The sequence below is a fragment of the Rhea pennata genome, unplaced genomic scaffold (assembly GCF_028389875.1).
Source record: "Rhea pennata isolate bPtePen1 unplaced genomic scaffold, bPtePen1.pri scaffold_26, whole genome shotgun sequence".
NCBI classification, from domain to species: domain Eukaryota; kingdom Metazoa; phylum Chordata; class Aves; order Rheiformes; family Rheidae; genus Rhea; species Rhea pennata.
This window is the reverse complement of record NW_026907677.1, coordinates 5,080,068-5,086,266: the sequence shown is the minus strand read 5'-3', so window position 1 is coordinate 5,086,266 and position 6,199 is coordinate 5,080,068.

Sequence of the window (6,199 nt, the reverse complement as noted above, 5' to 3'; positions counted from 1 at the left end):
AAGCAAGAGAACTAAGCGCCCCAGGAGGGAATCTGCCTGCGAGGGAAGCTGTTCAGCAGTTCCCTTGTTCCACTCGACACTTCCCTCACTCTTAGGCAAAGCCCATCTCAACGGGCTTGTAGGCGTGCCTCCGTGCTCAGAAACAGCCCTGTGGCAGGCAGGACAGTGCGAGATGTGTTCTGGGCACGCAGCATGCTGCTTCCCATGCCCGGGACAAACTGCGAGCCGGTGCCTCGCTTGCGCTTCTATCTGCCGAGACTTGGAGCCGATCAGAGCGCACCTTCCCGCTGTGTGTGCTGCTGTCCGCAAACAGCCTCCAAACAAAGCAGGGCACTAAGGCAAGAGAACTAAGCGTCCCAGGAGGGAATCTGCCTGCGAGGGAAGCTGTGCAGCACATCCCTTGTTCCGCTCGCCACTTCCCTGACTCTTAGGCAAAGCCCATCTCAGCTGGCTTGTAGGCGTGCCTCCGTGCTCAGAAGCAGTCCCGTGGCATGCATGACAGTGCGAGATGTGTTCTGGGCACGCAGCATGCTGCTTCCCATGCCCGGGACAAACTGCGAGCCGGTGCCTCGCTTGCGCTTCTATCTGCCGAGACTTGGAGCTGGCCAGCGCGCACCTTCCCGCTGTGTGTGCTGCTGTCCGCAAACAGCCTCCAAACAAAGCAGGGCGCTAAGGCAAGAGAAGTAAGCGTCCCAGGACGGAATCTGCCTGCGAGGGAAGCTGTTCAGCAGTTCCCTTGTTCCACTCGACACTTCCCTCACTCTTAGGCAAAGCCCATCTCAACTTGCTTGTAGGCGTGCCTCTGTGCTCAGAAGCAGTCCCGTGGCAGGCAGGACAGTGCGAGATGTGTTCTGGGCACGCAGCATGCTGCTTCCCATGCCCGGGACAAACTGCGAGCCGGTGCCTCGCTTGCGCTTCTATCTGCCGAGACTTGGAGCCGATCAGAGCGCACCTTCCCGCTGTGTGTGCTGCTGTCCGCAAACAGCCTCCAAACAAAGCAGGGCGCTAAGGAAAGAGAAGTAAGCGTCCCAGGAGGGAATCTGCCTGCGAGGGAAGCTGTGCAGCACATCCCTTGTTCCACTCGCCACTTCCCTCACTCTTAGGCAAAGCCCATCTCAGCTGGCTTGTAGGCGTGCTTCCGTGCTCAGAAGCAGTCCCGTGGCAGGCAGGATACAGGGGGATGTGTTCTGGGCAAGCAGCATGCTGCTTCCCATGCCCGGGACAAACTGCGAGCCGGTGCCTCGCTTGCGCTTCTATCTGCCGGACTTGGAGCCGATCAGAGCGCACCTTCCCGCTGTGTGTGCTGCTGTCCGCAAACAGTCTCCAAACAAAGCAGGGCACTAAAGCAAGAGAAGTAAGCGTCCCAGGAGGGAATCTGCCTGCGAGGGAAGCTGTTCAGCACATCCCTTGTTCCGCTCGCCACTTCCCTGACTCTTAGGCAAAGCCCATCTCAGCTGGCTTGTAGACGTGCCTCCGTGCTCAGAAGCAGTCCCGTGGCAGGCAGGATACAGGGGGATGTGTTCTGGGCACGCAGCATGCTGCTTCCCATGCCCGGGACAAACTGCGAGCCGGTGCCTCGCTTGCGCTTCTATCTGCCGAGACTTGGAGCCGATCAGAGCGCACCTTCCCGCTGTGTGTGCTGCTGTCCGCAAACAGCCTCCAAACAAAGCAGGGCGCTAAGGAAAGAGAAGTAAGCGTCCCAGGAGGGAATCTGCCTGCGAGGGAAGCTGTGCAGCACATCCCTTGTTCCACTCGCCACTTCCCTGACTCTTAGGCAAAGCCCATCTCAGCTGGCTTGTAGACATGCCTCCGTGCTCAGAAGCAGTCCTGTGGCAGGCAGGATACAGGGGGATGTGTTCTGGACATGCAGCATGCTGCTTCCCATGCCCAGGACAAACTGCAAGCCGGTGCCTCGCTTGCGCTTCTATCTGCCGAGACTTGGAGCTGGCCAGCGCGCACCTTCCCGCTGTGTGTGCTGCTGTCCGCAAACAGCCTCCAAACAAAGCAGGGCGCTAAGGCAAGAGAAGTAAGCGCCCCAGGAGGGAATCTGCCTGCGAGGGAAGCTGTGCAGCACATCCCTTGTTCTGCTCGCCACTTCCCTCACTCTTAGGCAAAGCCCATCTCAGCTGGCTTGTAGACGTGCCTCCGTGCTCAGAAGCAGTCCCGTGGCAGGCAGGACAGTGCGAGATGTGTTCTGGGCACGCAGCATGCTGCTTCCCATGCCCGGGACAAACTGCGAGCCGGTGCCTCGCTTGCGCTTCTATCTGCCGAGACTTGGAGCCGATCAGAGCGCACCTTCCCGCTGTGTGTGCTGCTGTCCGCAAACAGCCTCCAAACAAAGCAGGGCGCTAAGGAAAGAGAAGTAAGCGTCCCAGGAGGGAATCTGCCTGCGAGGGAAGCTGTGCAGCACATCCCTTGTTCCACTCGCCACTTCCCTCACTCTTAGGCAAAGCCCATCTCAGCTGGCTTGTAGGCGTGCCTCCGTGCTCAGAAGCAGTCCCGTGGCAGGCAGGATACAGGGGGATGTGTTCTGGGCAAGCAGCATGCTGCTTCCCATGCCCGGGACAAACTGCGAGCCGGTGCCTCGCTTGCGCTTCTATCTGTTGAGACTTGGAGCCGATCAGAGCGCACCTTCCCGCTGTGTGTGCTGCTGTCCGCAAACAGTCTCCAAACAAAGCAGGGCACTAAAGCAAGAGAAGTAAGCGTCCCAGGAGGGAATCTGCCTGCGAGGGAAGCTGTTCAGCACATCCCTTGTTCCGCTCGCCACTTCCCTGACTCTTAGGCAAAGCCCATCTCAGCTGGCTTGTAGACGTGCCTCCGTGCTCAGAAGCAGTCCCGTGGCAGGCAGGATACAGGGGGATGTGTTCTGGGCACGCAGCATGCTGCTTCCCATGCCCGGGACAAACTGCGAGCCGGTGCCTCGCTTGCGCTTCTATCTGCCGAGACTTGGAGCCGATCAGAGCGCACCTTCCCGCTGTGTGTGCTGCTGTCCGCAAACAGCCTCCAAACAAAGCAGGGCGCTAAGGAAAGAGAAGTAAGCGTCCCAGGAGGGAATCTGCCTGCGAGGGAAGCTGTGCAGCACATCCCTTGTTCCACTCGCCACTTCCCTGACTCTTAGGCAAAGCCCATCTCAGCTGGCTTGTAGACATGCCTCCGTGCTCAGAAGCAGTCCTGTGGCAGGCAGGATACAGGGGGATGTGTTCTGGACATGCAGCATGCTGCTTCCCATGCCCAGGACAAACTGCAAGCCGGTGCCTCGCTTGCGCTTCTATCTGCCGAGACTTGGAGCTGGCCAGCGCGCACCTTCCCGCTGTGTGTGCTGCTGTCCGCAAACAGCCTCCAAACAAAGCAGGGCGCTAAGGCAAGAGAAGTAAGCGCCCCAGGAGGGAATCTGCCTGCGAGGGAAGCTGTGCAGCACATCCCTTGTTCTGCTCGCCACTTCCCTCACTCTTAGGCAAAGCCCATCTCAGCTGGCTTGTAGACGTGCCTCCGTGCTCAGAAGCAGTCCCGTGGCAGGCAGGACAGTGCGAGATGTGTTCTGGGCACGCAGCATGCTGCTTCCCATGCCCGGGACAAACTGCGAGCCGGTGCCTCGCTTGCGCTTCTATCTGCCGAGACTTGGAGCTGGCCAGCGCGCACCTTCCCGCTGTGTGTGCTGCTGTCCGCAAACAGCCTCCAAACAAAGCAGGGCACTAAGGCAAGAGAACTAAGCGCCCCAGGAGGGAATCTGCCTGCGAGGGAAGCTGTGCAGCACATCCCTTGTTCCGCTCGCCACTTCCCTGACTCTTAGGCAAAGCCCATCTCAGCTGGCTTGTAGGCGTGCCTCCGTGCTCAGAAGCAGTCCCGTGGCATGCATGACAGTGCGAGATGTGTTCTGGGCACGCAGCATGCTGCTTCCCATGCCCGGGACAAACTGCGAGCCGGTGCCTCGCTTGCGCTTCTATCTGCCGAGACTTGGAGCTGGCCAGCGCGCACCTTCCCGCTGTGTGTGCTGCTGTCCGCAAACAGCCTCCAAACAAAGCAGGGCGCTAAGGCAAGAGAACTAAGCGTCCCAGGAGGGAATGTGCCTGTGAGGGAAGCTGTGCAGCAGTTCCCTTGTTCCACTCGCCACTTCCCTCACTCTTAGGCAAAGCCCATCTCAACTTGCTTGTAGGCGTGCCTCCATGCTCAGAAACAGCCCTGTGGCAGGCAGGACAGTGAGAGATGTGTTCTGGGCATGCAGCATGCTGCTTCCCATGCCCGGGACAAACTGCGAGCCGGTGCCTCGCTTGCGCTTCTATCTGCCGGACTTGGAGCTGGCCAGCGCGCACCTTCCCGCTGTGTGTGCTGCTGTCCGCAAACAGTCTCCAAACAAAGCAGGGCACTAAAGCAAGAGAACTAAGCGCCCCAGGAGGGAATCTGCCTGCGAGGGAAGCTGTGCAGCAGTTCCCTTGTTCCACTCGACACTTCCCTCACTCTTAGGCAAAGCCCATCTCAACTTGCTTGTAGGCGTGCCTCTGTGCTCAGAAGCAGTCCCGTGGCAGGCAGGACAGTGCGAGATGTGTTCTGGGCACGCAGCATGCTGCTTCCCATGCCCGGGACAAACTGCGAGCCGGTGCCTCGCTTGCGCTTCTATCTGCCGAGACTTGGAGCCGATCAGAGCGCACCTTCCCGCTGTGTGTGCTGCTGTCCGCAAACAGCCTCCAAACAAAGCAGGGCGCTAAGGAAAGAGAAGTAAGCGTCCCAGGAGGGAATCTGCCTGCGAGGGAAGCTGTGCAGCACATCCCTTGTTCCACTCGCCACTTCCCTCACTCTTAGGCAAAGCCCATCTCAGCTGGCTTGTAGGCGTGCCTCCGTGCTCAGAAACAGTCCCGTGGCAGGCAGGATACAGGGGGATGTGTTCTGGGCACGCAGCATGCTGCTTCCCATGCCCGGGACAAACTGCGAGCCGGTGCCTCGCTTGCGCTTCTATCTGCCGAGACTTGGAGCTGGCCAGCGCGCACCTTCCCGCTGTGTGTGCTGCTGTCCGCAAACAGCCTCCAAACAAAGCAGGGCGCTAAGGCAAGAGAAGTAAGCGTCCCAGGAGGGAATGTGCCTGTGAGGGAAGCTGTGCAGCAGTTCCCTTGTTCCGCTCGCCACTTCCCTCACTCTTAGGCAAAGCCCATCTCAACTTGCTTTTAGGCGTGCCTCCATGCTCAGAAACAGCCCTGTGGCAGGCAGGACAGTGAGAGATGTGTTCTGGGCATGCAGCACGCTGCTTCCCATGCCCGGGACAAACTGCGAGCCGGTGCCTCGCTTGCGCTTCTATCTGCCGAGACTTGGAGCTGGCCAGCGCGCACCTTCCCGCTGTGTGTGCTGCTGTCCGCAAACAGCCTCCAAACAAAGCAGGGCGCTAAGGCAAGAGAAGTAAGCGTCCCAGGAGGGAATGTGCCTGTGAGGGAAGCTGTGCAGCAGTTCCCTTGTTCCGCTCGCCACTTCCCTCACTCTTAGGCAAAGCCCATCTCAACTTGCTTGTAGGCGTGCCTCCATGCTCAGAAACAGCCCTGTGGCAGGCAGGACAGTGCGAGATGTGTTCTGGGCACGCAGCATGCTGCTTCCCATGCCCGGGACAAACTTCGAGCCGGTGCCTCGCTTGCGCTTCTATCTGCCGAGACTTGGAGCCGATCAGAGCGCACCTTCCCGCTGTGTGTGCTGCTGTCCGCAAACAGCCTCCAAACAAAGCAGGGCACTAAGGCAAGAGAAGTAAGCGTCCCAGGAGGGAATCTGCCTGCGAGGGAAGCTGTGCAGCACATCCCTTGTTCCACTCGACACTTCCCTCACTCTTAGGCAAAGCCCATCTCAGCTGGCTTGTAGGCGTGCCTCCGTGCTCAGAAACAGCCCTGTGGCAGGCAGGACAGTGCGAGATGTGTTCTGGGCACGCAGCATGCTGCTTCCCATGCCCGGGACAAACTGCGAGCCGGTGCCTCGCTTGCGCTTCTATCTGCCGAGACTTGGAGCCGATCAGAGCGCACCTTCCCGCTGTGTGTGCTGCTGTCCGCAAACAGCCTCCAAACAAAGCAGGGCGCTAAGGAAAGAGAAGTAAGCGTCCCAGGAGGGAATCTGCCTGCGAGGGAAGCTGTGCAGCACATCCCTTGTTCCACTCGCCACTTCCCTGACTCTTAGGCAAAGCCCATCTCAGCTGGCTTGTAGACATGCCTCCGTGCTCAGAAGCAGTCCTGTG